This window comes from Balaenoptera borealis (genome assembly GCF_965194805.1).
Source record: "Balaenoptera borealis genome assembly, chromosome: 5".
NCBI classification, from domain to species: Eukaryota; Metazoa; Chordata; class Mammalia; order Artiodactyla; family Balaenopteridae; genus Balaenoptera; species Balaenoptera borealis.
In genome coordinates, this window is record NC_138862.1 from 38,234,892 (window position 1) to 38,248,065 (window position 13,174).

The 13,174-nt window shown below is 32.7% G+C and overlaps 1 protein-coding gene across 4 annotated transcripts in view; it reads left to right on the forward strand.

Moving 5' to 3' along the window:
• CADM2 (cell adhesion molecule 2) overlaps nt 1-13,174 on the forward strand; it is a 1,026,782-nt gene that overhangs the window by 96,773 nt on the left and 916,835 nt on the right. The gene's annotated exons all lie outside the window — the stretch shown is intronic.

The following is a 13,174-nucleotide window of genomic DNA, read 5'->3' on the forward strand; positions in this document are numbered from 1 at the left end:
GTGCATGAATACAATGAAAGATAACTATTAAAAAGGAGAAAAAAAGGTGTTAATCATTTGCAGATGATATAGCCTCAAAGTTCCAAGAGAATCAATGAACAAACTATCACAATTAATAAGAGAATCTATCAAGGTGGATGGATTCAAGATCAACATCCTCAAATCAATACTGTTACTGGCAATACTGGTTGTTATCCATAACAACCAGTTAAAACATAATAGAAAAATAGTCCCATCCAAAATAGCAATACATGAGAATACTTCTAACAAGAAATGCACAATAAGAGTTACTGAGCTAAGAATAGTTACTGAAGAACTATTCATCTGTAATAATGATAACAAAGAATCACTATAAAAAATGATAGATTCTTGTTCCCAAAATGTTGCTTTAAAAATTAATATTTCTAAGTTAAATTATACTTCCCCACTGACTTTCATAGCAATATTAGAGATGTATTTTCGACCCTTGAACAACAGGGTTTGAACTGAGCTGGTCCACCTGTAAGCGGATTTTTTTTTTCAATAGTAAATGCCACAGTTCTGCATGATCCCATCCCTGGGGATGTTTGAATCCTCAAATGCCAAGCAGATATGGAGGAACTGCCCACATGGAGGCACGACTCTAAATTATTGGAGCATTTCTGACTGCACAGAAGGTTGCCCCAAGCCACAAGTTGCCAAGGATTCTCTGTAATTTCGACCAGAAACTACATCCCTTCAGCATAGTATTTACTCCTAAAGTTCCCCTTTTAATGAAAAAAAAAAATACTACTGTCAATAAGAGGTTAAAATGCTCATTTCTAGTCATGGACCATGCAAGGGAGGCCATTTTATAAAGAGTTATCCTCAGCATTACAATCCATGTCAGAGATGCATATAAATAGTCTGCATATACCTCAGATAATATATATTATACCAGAACCTCATAGTAATGATACCACTGGCAATAGTAGATACACAGTCAATATCTGATTATTTAAATAAAGATGGGATATAGTTTATACATTTCTTAAAAAATGATTAGTTTGTCATTAAAGACAAAGCAGGACAGACATCTCACCAAGTTTAGATTATCCCTACCTGGTCTATTTCCTTTAGGTCTATTCAAGGATATATCTGGGTAGCAGTAGCTTATAGCTTGTAAACAAGTCATGGTTGATGGTCATGGACAAGCTAACTGAATATGAAGGAGAATTTTAATTATTATCACTAGGGAGGGCTTCATTTACTACTTTATTCTTCCAGTCCAAATACCTCCTACATCTCAGGCACTTTGATGAAGCTGTGAAAAATATAGAGCACAAATAGAATACGGGATACAATACTATTTATTTGTATTTGGTATTCAAACGAAGTAGGTTTTTTTGTTGTTATATTTTTTGATTGCTTGTTTGTTGATTTTCTTTACTTGTTTGTTGATTTGCTTAGCTGCATAGTTTCTTCACTTCAGAATCTAACAATACAAGTGATAGCAATAGTGTTAAAAATATTTTGGTAGAATTTTTTTTTTTTCCTAAGAACACACTATAAGAAAAAAAACAACCACCTTTCAAGGAGTAGAGTAGAAAATTCCAGTCCATTACTAAGAGCTTACACACACACACACACACACACACACACACACACACACACGCATGCATGTAGGCAGATCCAGACCCCTACTCCCAACATACAACTTGTTTCCAAACTTATAGTCTGTTACAATTTTAACTAAATCCAAATTTTTTCAAAGTACTGTAAAATAAATATTGTACAATCAACAGTATGTTTTAATATTTTATCTTTAATTTGGGGGAGAAAGAGCTCAAAAATACTATTTTTGGTAGAGCATTGCAGACCTAAGCAAATCAAACAAACAAAAAAATACATAAATTAAAAACAGTTTGACAATTTCCCATAATCCTTTTTTGCTATTATGTAATATCACCAGCAATTAAACATGTGTTTTTAAAATCATTTCTGTATGTATTCTTATCCTAAGTGATTTTAAATAAATAGGAAATATTCCATTTAAAATAAAGGGAAAATACTTAATCAATAAAACCCAAATAATAATTTGAAATTGTCATTTAGTTTTTAAGTAATTTTTATTTATTTTCATTTAAAAGTTCTTAATTATTTAAAAAGCTCATGAAGAGTGATTTAATGGGATAATAAATTATGAATTATTATAAAGGATACAAATGCACTAACTTAATATTTGAAGCTTTGAAAATATATAAATATGACATTCTCTTATTTTTCTTTCAGTTTTTGAATACTGAACTCAGAACTTTAGGTTAAATGTGACAACTGTGGAGGATTTCTATAACATGAAAATACAGAAAATTCTCATCCCCAATGACAATTATACTTGTATTCATTGTGGAATTATTTATTTTTAAAAAAAATTTATTTACTTATTTATTTATTTTTATTTTTGGCTGTGTTGGGTCTTCGTTTCTGTGCGAGGGCTTTCTCTAGTTGCGGCAAGCGGGGGGTCACTCTTCATCGCAGTGTGCGGGCCTCTCACTATCGTGGCCTCTCGTTGCGGAGCACAGGCTCCAGATGCGCAGGCTCAGTAGTTGTGGCTCACGGGCCTAGTTGCTCCGCGGCATGTGGGATCTTCCCAGACCAGGGCTCGAACCTGTGTCCCCTGCATTGGCAAGCAGATGCTCAACCACTGCGCCACCAGGGAAGCCCTGTGGAATTATTTTAAAATTAAATCTCAACCTACAACTAATATCAGAAATAGAAGTTATTTAAATATATATTCATTTTTGCTCTAATTTGGTTTACTGTTGGACTATTGGTTATTATAGACTACGTTGATTTAAATTGAAGCTTCATTTAGGAATTGAAGTTTCTAAAAACTCAACTTTTTAAATCTTCTGATAAGTGAATAAATAAGAGGAGTTTGAATAAGTAACACAGTATTCAAGAATCTCTTGGTAATGTGATTTAAACTCCAAATATATTTACAAGCATAAACTACAATTAACTTTAATATCGCACTACTAAATAATAATGTTCAATTTTCTAATGTAACTTTGATATTAATCAAAATTCAAACTTTAAATTTTCTTACATACCTTCTAAAGTAAAGCTAACTTACCTCTGAGTCATAGAAACATATTATATTTCTATCAAACTACAGTAAGCTTTTGATGGAAATTTAATCTTCTTGATTAATAATTTAAATGATTTTCTAAATGTCTTGATTTAAATCAAATTCACTCTGACTGGGGATATATATTTTCCGAATTTAATCTCTGATGACCCAAAGAAACAAAATCAAAGAAAAGTTTTTAGTGTGATAATCAGCAAATGGAGCATATTTTAGAATTACAGAGCTAATGCCATGTACTAAATGTCATAGTCAAAGGCACATATGAGATGAAAAAGTCTTAACTGACTACTAAACTTGTATATTTTTAAACATCCAAGTATTTGGATCATAGAACAAGATAAAGTTATGGAATTTGAATCAGGTTAGAATGAAAGAAAAGAGAACTAATAATGGTACAAACTTTCAGTGGGCTCTCTTATTTTAGTTGGCTTTAAAAAGAAATTAATCAGGTGCCTTTGGGACAAAGGGAATTGTATTTGAAGTGGACTATTTTATTAATATTTTGAAATGGAATAAAGATTTTTTTAAACTAGTCAATTATCTGAAAATGAGAACAGGAGTTCCACCTTGACAAGCAGAATGTCTTAAAATAAATACTGGGGGTGTATTAAAACTCATTAGAAAATGCATGGAAAAAATTTCCTGTTTCGCTTGACAGCTCACTCTAACACATTAGCAGCTTCCTCCTGGGTGTTGAAATTAATTCTGCCACAAATACATTTAGTACATTTCAGGTCCCCTCCCCAGAAGGTTTCTACACTTCACTCTTCAAGTTATTGATGCTTTTCTATGTCTCGTGCTGTGTAGAGAAATAGCTATTGAAGGAAAACTGATTACTTTGGATAGTTGACATAATCTGTCCAATTGTTTTTGGTATGGTTGCTTCTTTTCCCCAAGGAATTCTCAGAGAGTTTCTTTGCCTTTACTAACCTTGCTCCAGGAAGCAAATTTGTATCAATTGTTATGCATTCTGTTTCCTGTATGAGATAGAGTTGGACTAATATTGCTGCTGTCATTCATTCTCCAAAGAGTACCTTGTTTCATACTAGTAAGATTTAAGATTTTGAGATATTCTTTGAAGAAGAATGTTGGAAGAGTACATGTTCTAAAATGCACCGTTTACATGATTCTGAAGTGGTACTCTTTTTCTTTTTGTTTGTTTTTGCCCAGGAATGATCAAATGACCTACTTTTCCCTTGTTGTGATCATCTATTCTTTTCCTTGATAGGATTATTTTTATTTTTGGACTTATGGTTTAATGAGGATAAATGGAATCTTATACAAAATAATAAGACTTTAAGATATTTTACCCTGAACTATAATTTGTAGTTGGTAAATAGTGCTATACATATTTTCATAGGGTTTGTGATCATAGCCAACATTTTTCTTAATCTTACCTCTTTTTTTTTTTTTTTTTTGGTCTCACTTTGTTCACAAAAAGGAAGGCTATTGTTCTTTGAGAACAACGAACAGCTTCCTACCTAAGGAAACGTTAGAGAAATGATCATTTTTAGGGCGTGTTTAGGAACTGTGGCAATAACATATGTTTGATTGCTCATTGCTCAGACTAGACCCTTTCATTACATAGTTTTATTCCTCTCTCTTCCATGTTGGCTGATTGAATAATACATGAGAACTACTCTCCTAGCCAGGTGGAATACAAGTTCCACTGGTTTAATTAAGATTATTTTATCAGAGTTTAATAGGCAATATGCACATTTTCTCTTTACCAGTGTGCCTGATGCATTGTGTTTTACTAGCTGGGTATGTTTTCAAAATACTACTTACATATCACATTATCTATAGACCATAATGAAAAGGAGATTAGGAAACTTATTTTTACAGACTTGAAGCTTTAAAATAAAGTTATTTATTTATTATACAACAATAAATTCTTTTTTATAGATAATACTAATTTTCCTTTAATTTGCAAATTAGTAAACCTTTATCATGGAAATAAATAGTACAATGATGGTTGTAATCTGAAATAATTTTATCTGATGCTTCTCTTTGAATAATTTTAATTTGGGGATTTTAAATGTATTTCATACAGATCTAGTGAATGGAATCAAGTTGAAACTATATTTTATATCCTAAAATTACTATAATTTTAATCTGTAGTTAGACTATTTCATTTCAAAATATATTGGGTTGATATTGTTTCATTTTAAAATTAATTAGCTCTTGATAATTGAGATTTAACTACTATTAATTAACAGTTAATCTTTTTTTTAAAATCATTTTTTCTTTCTGGTCCTTAGATTTCACATTTGTAAAATAAATAGATTGAACAGAAAATCTAAACTGTACCTTCATATTCTAAACTTCCTTGATTTATAACAGTGCTTATAAATGGTATCAAGCTCATAATTAACATTTGCCCTCCCAAAGAATAATTTCAAAGCATTTGAAGATCTAAATAAAATTTAGATCTTGCCTCTTTTTGGGGGGAGGGGGAATGTTGAATGACTGAAAATGTTGAATGATTAAAAACTGACCCTATAATTGTGCTCTTGCTCAACTTCTATTCATGAACAGGTAACCTGGGCCACAGAATGTGTATATAATCCATTCTGGCCATCTTCACAAAGGAATTATTTGCTTAACAATCAACTTCAATTGTGTTTACCACGGAAGTAGATGCAAAACTTCACTTTGATCCAGATTTGGTTTATATAAAGAATAAATATCATTTTCCTTAAACCATAACAACAATTTATGAAGAGCCTACTCCCATGCCATGCAACATTCTAAGGGGTGGGCAAATAAGCATTAAACACTACCAGTCGGGGCTTCCCTGGTGGCGCAGTGGTTGAGAATCTGCCTGCCAATGCAGGGGACGCGGATTCGAGCCCTGGTCTGGGAAGATCCCACGTGCCGCGGAGCAGCTAGGCCCGTGAGCCACAACTACTGAGCCTGCGCGTCTGGAGCCTGTGCTCTGCAACAAAAGAGGCCGCGATAGTGAGAGGCCTGCGCACCGCGATGAAGAGTGGCCCCCGCTTGCCACAACTAGAGGAAGCCCTCACACAGAAACGAAGACCCAACACAGCCAAAAATAAGTAAAATTAATTAATTAATTAATTAAAAAAAAAAAACACTACCAGTCATGTTTGCTCTCTTGGAGGCATCAATTGAGTATGTACATGTGGATGGAGTGGGGGTGGAACTAGACAATAAACAAATAATTGAACAAGTAAACAGGCTAAAATGCTACAATACACTTTTAAAAAAACAGAAAAATAACCTAAGGATACATCGAGTCAGTGGCAACCTACTTCAGATAGTGTACTCTGGGAAGTGAGCTCTGAAGAGGTGGCCTTAAACATCCCTTATTGAATGCTGGACAATAAGGGGATAATCATTGTCCCTGAAGCATAGGTGGGAGATTAGAGTTATCAGGTAAAGGCCAGGCCGAAGTTTTTCTGGCTTTCTATTGCTGAGAAACTGTAGCAGTTGCTCCCAAAGCTGGCTGACCATTAGACATTGGGTGGACCAAAACTAATGGATGCCCCTGCCAGAACAGAACCCTGGAATTTGTATTTTTTTAAATTCCCAAAGTGATATGATATGCAACCATTTTGGAAAACTATTTGGGGTTCAAACTGTTAAAAGATGTTTTGCCTTTATAACTTGGCATCACCAATCTTTTCAACCTCACCTCTTAAACACAATAAACCCCTTCCCTCCAATGCACACACACAAAAGTGATACACATATGCATGTGCCATCACTAGGCTGTTACATTCCCTTCTGTACGGATTGCCATCTCAGCAAAAAACACCTTCTCTTCTTCCCCTGCTGTTCTACTCTTTCACCTCATACTACCTCACTGTTCCCCTGGTGAAATCTCATTATCCCTTCAAATTCCAGTTAATTGTTATCTCCTTTGTGATGTCTAATAAGGTGGCGCATCCAATTTCTTCTTAGTAGTTTCCTCCCATCCATTTCATCAGTGGGGTTTGGTGATCAGCCAATACACTATTACAAAAATTTTTTTAAAGAATAATATGAAAACTGTTAAAAAATTTTAATTCACCATTATTTACGTCATCTATTTTTCCATTAGATGGAATGTTTCCTTGATATTTTATTTACAGTTAAGATGATCTATGGGATTTCCTACCATATGTTGACTCATTGAATATTTTAATGTAGTAGTAACTATCTTTGTATTACTCGTCTTCAAGATAACAAGCCTATAATTCACTTTGCACTAGATTATTTTTACAGCACTGTTGTGTACAGGCTCTTCCAGTGCCTTCTGAAAATCAACCTTATATAAAGTTCAAAGTAACAGCCTAGGGTTTTCACCCCAGTCCAGTTAAGCTATGTTGGATAAATTTGTTTATTGATTTTTTTTTTCATTGATACTTAGTACTGCTTTCAAGGTAAATCCCCTTTACAAATACTCTGTAAACTTCCTAACCTGTATTCAACTTGAGGCTTATTTTACAGACTAAGCCACTTATTCTTACATCATTTCACACTTGTTCTTTTTTGTATATCATGTTTTCTCTTATTTCCCTCATTTCCTTGAGATCTTAAAGTGCTGTGGGAAGATATTTTTTTTTATTTCATAGTGCTGTATTAGTGTTATTTGTATTTTTAAGGTAAGGTATTAATCATTTAATCTAGGTTAGTATATAAGTAAGCTTAAGAAAATTCTTGGTTACAAACCCTCTATTCCCCTTTTAATTAACATACTGGTTTTTACATATTTTAAAATTTTATTCATTGATTGCATTTATTTGGCTGAATTTTCCTAACAGTGTTTGCTGAGTTCTCATGATATTAAATATTTTATAAAAGTGTCACTTTTTAGGAAAGTGCAACTAATATTATAGTATTGCCTACAGCAGTTCAAAGCAACATGCACTAATTAATGTGTGTGTGCATGCATGTGTGTATGTGTATTAAATATTCTGGGTCCAAAGATATACTTTTCAGGGAGGAACAAAAAACTGTTGGCTTTTTATTATAATGTGAAACATTGCCTTCCTAATCTATTTTTTGTTGGAGTTTTAACAGGAACTATTATTTCATTTATGCTTGGAAGTTTATAGAATATACTCATGATTCTCTGTTTTTGAGAAAAACATGTAAAGAGAGGGAGTCTCTTAGTGGTTTTACCCAAAGAAGTAGGAACAGTGTGATATCTGGCAGCACTGTGAGCCCCTATATTTTATTTTGTGTTACTATTGTTACCTCTATGGAAGCATCATTAATGCCCAATCACAAGAGAGTCTTCTTTCGTTTGTTTTGCCTCTACAAGCTTGTCAATGGAGTTCCATTTTCATTTGCCATCTCTTTTAGGTATTTGTGTCAAATAATTATTTTCCATCTAGGGAAACCAGTTTCTGCACTGGGGACAGAATTCATCTAAGCTGCCTTTTATTTTTGAAATACTCATTGTTTTTTTCCTTAAGAAATTCAGTTACTGCAATTTTCAATAAAGTGAGAAGTAAATAAAATTTATGTGGGCTATCTTTCTACACAAGGTGTTGTGACATGCTTAGGGACTATTACCAAGTGTCCCCCTCAGATGTGTGTGTATGTGTGTGTGAATGTGTTTATTTTTCTTTTGTTTGGGGAGTGGAGTGGAGGGAGGAGAGTTGGTTCAGGTCAGCAAACTCCCAAAGGAAAACATTGTAAAAGCTCAAAGAAGTCAAATATTTTTTTCCTACATACTGTTTTTAGAATATACTTTAGAGAATCATTGTCATGGATAGATATTGAGCAAGCCTTCAATTGTAAAGTTTTCCTGACAACTTTAACAATGGAAAAATTGTTTTGGGAACATCTGTTTATACATTGATTCCCTCCCTAAAGAAAACAAAGCTAATATTCGTCACTTTTTCTATCCATCAGTCAATCTATCCCACCATACATCCATCTATCATCTCTCCAACCAAGGGTCAGGAAATGCACACTTATGAGCTGAAAGAACTGGGAGAGGACAGCAGTAGCAGAACTGTACTCCATACACACAAAGCTGGAACGTTGTAAGGGACAGGATCAGTCCATATTGCTTGGAGAGCCCCATTCATTAAGTTAGGTTACAAGGTGAAATTTAAACTGTGAAACACACAGTTAGGCTTAGAACACTGAGGAAATAAGAAATAATCCCAATAGCCTATGTAGTCAGAAAACACATTGAGAATATTGCTCACCAATAGTTCCTCTGGCATTATGTGATCTAACTTAGTCCTGTCTATAATCTTCCACACAATCTCTGATGTAATGGAGGCTCAGGAACCATTTGTACAAGAATTCAGAGTAAAGTGATTTCCTAATCAGGAATATTCAAAATAGAACATCTACAGGATTCAGGATACCTGCTTCAATTAAGTTTTGCTTTTGTAAGTAGCATTTGTTGAAAGTTCTCGTCATATGGAGACTTTAACTTAACCACATTATTTTCTGAGGATTGTCCTATGGTAATGAATTAGTCACTTTCATGTGAGCTAGACTCAAACCAGTGATTTGGAGTAATAGAATCTTTGTCTCATCAATCTCACGAACCATTTAGTCCCCATTTCTAGAACAGTTTTAAGTCTATTTCTAAATGTGTATTCTATCTTTATATTATGCCAATCAAATATGCTCTCAAAGGAAAGCTGAGTGAATGGCTCAATTATGCCCATTGATGCCTTTCCCCTCAATTTCAGGACCAGTGCTTCTGAATTACTGTGGGCAAAACTTGGATGATCCCCATGGGGAAGAATAATGGAGGAGAGAAAAAAAAAAAGATATGAGACAATAGATTTAGAATTCAGTGTTTTAGCTTGAATCTTTGTTCCCTTGACTGTTATGGAGTTATATTCATTTGTGATTTGCCTACAATTTTAGGATATTGCATTTGTTTTATTTGTTCATTTTTTAAAAATTCCTCTCTGCCAAAAATTCACATTTTTGACGAAGTACACAGATACTTTTGCATAATGTATATGTATAATTATAAATATGTGATATGGTGAATTCACTCAAATTTTGTGTAATAAAGTCAGGACCCTCTTTTAAGCACAAGTTAAACATGGATTTTTTTTTTAACTTGTTTTAAACTTTCTAGCAAGACCCAAAGTTTCCTTTGATGATCACTTTTTGGCAAGAATTGGAAAATCAGTCCTCAATTAGAATATTTGCTTTAATTTTTTATCTTCACTATTTGTAATTTGCTCTGTATTTACTACCTATAAATATCAATTATTCCAAAGAAATGGCTATCAGTCATACCTAGGATGAATTACAGCTCTGTGAAGCCTAGGAGTAAAAAGGATACTACTGTGTGAGCTACATATCATTTTTCTTAATGACCAGACATGACATAACCATTAGTACCGTTTTATTTTTTTGAGTATGAGTGTATCTGAATAAACTTACGTGATTATCCTAAACTTGATTATGGTTGCTATAACCTGGGCTGTATTGCTTTTGCTAGGACTTGGGTTTTTACCATCACCTTTTTTGGGGGGCAAATTTAGTAATTTCATTCTCCTCTGGTAATTGTATTTTAATGCAATCATATGTTAGCCATTGTTTTCTGTTTAATTTCAAAAGTAGGAACAGTCAACAAATTATTGACTTTGCATTTTGGATAAGCAGAATTTTTTTTTAAGTATTTTACTGTACATAAATGATAAGAGCATGTTAAATACTGACATTTTACTATATTTTTCATTATGCACCCTATCTGATTTTATCTACTGGCACTCTTTTTTTCTTTCCCCAGCTAAGCACTGCCCTTTATCTCAAAATGTGGAGATAGTGTGGACTAAAATTATTGATTTTTCAACATATGCCCAAATGTTTGAATGTGAAATGTGAACAAACTAGAGAAAAGTCATGTGAATTTCTCTTTTATTCATTTAACACAAATTTCCAAAATATGCAGCATTGCTGTACTTCGTAAAAATTTATTTTTATGGAAAGACCAGATTCTATTTCTCTAGGTTATCCAGAGAAAATGGGAAAATTAGTTTCATCTGTTAACTTTTGAACACTTCAACTCAAGGAAAAATAAATTCTAGATTACCTTTTTAAAGTTTTCAGTTTTCAAATTAAATTTTATTTCTGTACAAGTAGGAAACAGTCTTTTTCACTATAACCTAAACTATAAAATGAAGTACGGTTAAGTAAAAAAAAGAAATGAAGTGTATTACTTCTTGCAACTGATGGTAAATGCCAAAGACTAATACTCAAAAGATGTGGTTTAGAAAGGAAATGTAATTTAATTCAGAATGTCTTGAATAGATATATGAACCACAGGATCATAAATGATTTTCAAAAGAGGTTGAAGTAGAACGGTCCTTTAAAGCTAACATCTTGAAATTCGCCAGCAAATCTTGGACTGAATAAACCTGCAGCTGACTTATTTTGACAATTTCCTTATTATAAATTTTGTTATGATAGCATCATAGCATAATAGTTAATAACATAGATTGAGTCATAGGACCTTGATTCTAATCCTGACCCTTCCACTTAATAGTCATGTTCAGCAAGCTATTTAAGAGCTCTGTGCCTCAGTTTCTCCATGGATAAATAAAATGCAGATACTTTTAGTGTCAACTTCATAAGTTTTCTATTTGTTAGTATTTTTAAAATATTTCCAGTATCTTGTACAGTGACTAGCATAGAGTAAGCTCTCTATAAGCAATGTTAAATAATTAATAAATATTAAAATACTTTAAAATGTTTTTTGCTTACAAAATAGAAAACATATGCATTGACATAAAACCCTAAAAATAAGGTATATGTGGCAGGGTAAGAGAAGAAGGAAGGAAGGAAAATGGATGTATTGATGAAAGGGGAGGGAGGGAGAAGAGAAAGGAGAAGAGGATGGGAAGGAGGGAAAGTCAAGGAAAAATATTTTCCTGAGGTACCAGACAAGATGTCAGGATGAGTTCTTATAAATGAATTGGAGAAGGGCATGTTATTTTTTGTGCTACTAAATTTTCTTATAAAGTCAATTTTACCCATGATAAAGGAATGGAAAAATCTAGTAACTTTTCCGTAGTGCTCCCAAATTTTATCAATGTCAGGATTCTTGTCTTCAATTCTATATTCTCTTAAAAATATATAACCTCAAGGATCCATTAAAATATTTTCAATAGATTACCTGACAGGTGGTCTTGAGTTTATTTCATTGTGGTAAATATAAAATCACATGTACACTTGTTTTTAAGATCTTTGAATGATGAGAATATGTAATTTTTAAAAGGGGATGGATAGTTAAGTCAAAATAATTGATAAATTTTTTTAAATTACCTGTGATTTGAGCCTAGATTCTAAGTTTAACTCAAAATAAATAGAAGAATCCAACTTTCCTTGGTTACGTATTGTGCATGACTCTTTGTAAAAGTTGTTGATATATGACCATCTTTTGGAGCAAAGAGATATATTTAATTAGAAACCATAGCTCTGTTAATCAGTTTATTTTCTGGTTGTATATTTTATAACCACAGTCAGGGGGCAAAGGATTAGATTTTCTTCTATATCATAACAGTATTATATAAATATTATAAAATAAAATAATATACTATACCAAAAAGTTAGCTTTCATAACATCATCTTCAAACAAAAATATATCACGATCTATAAGAAGTAAATTTTACCCAAATTGGATAGTTTTTAATTTATTTTTACCCCTGGTTATTTTCAAATAATCTTAATTAATGATTATTAAAATATTAAAGGTCTTTTCGCATGTATTATGAAGAAATATTAAATGTAAATCTATCTTTATATAACTGTCAGGAAGATTTTTCCCCCTGAAAACTGAACAATTTATAATCCCCAAAGGACATATCTTTGAAAGATTAATCTATTTTGTGTCCTTTAGTTGGCTAATAGCTTCCACTTATTTAATATTCCCTGATGAGAAATTACTGCTTTTACCATCCAGTCTCCTATTTTAAAAACCCTACTTCACAGGTATTAGGAGAGATCTAAGTGACAAATAAGCCTAGTGAATGGCTGTTCAATTAGAGTGTAAAACCTTTTTAAGTGTCATTTCAAAAAGTCAGACTGTATACTTCATAGAACTTAAAGGAGGTCATGTGCTAAAAA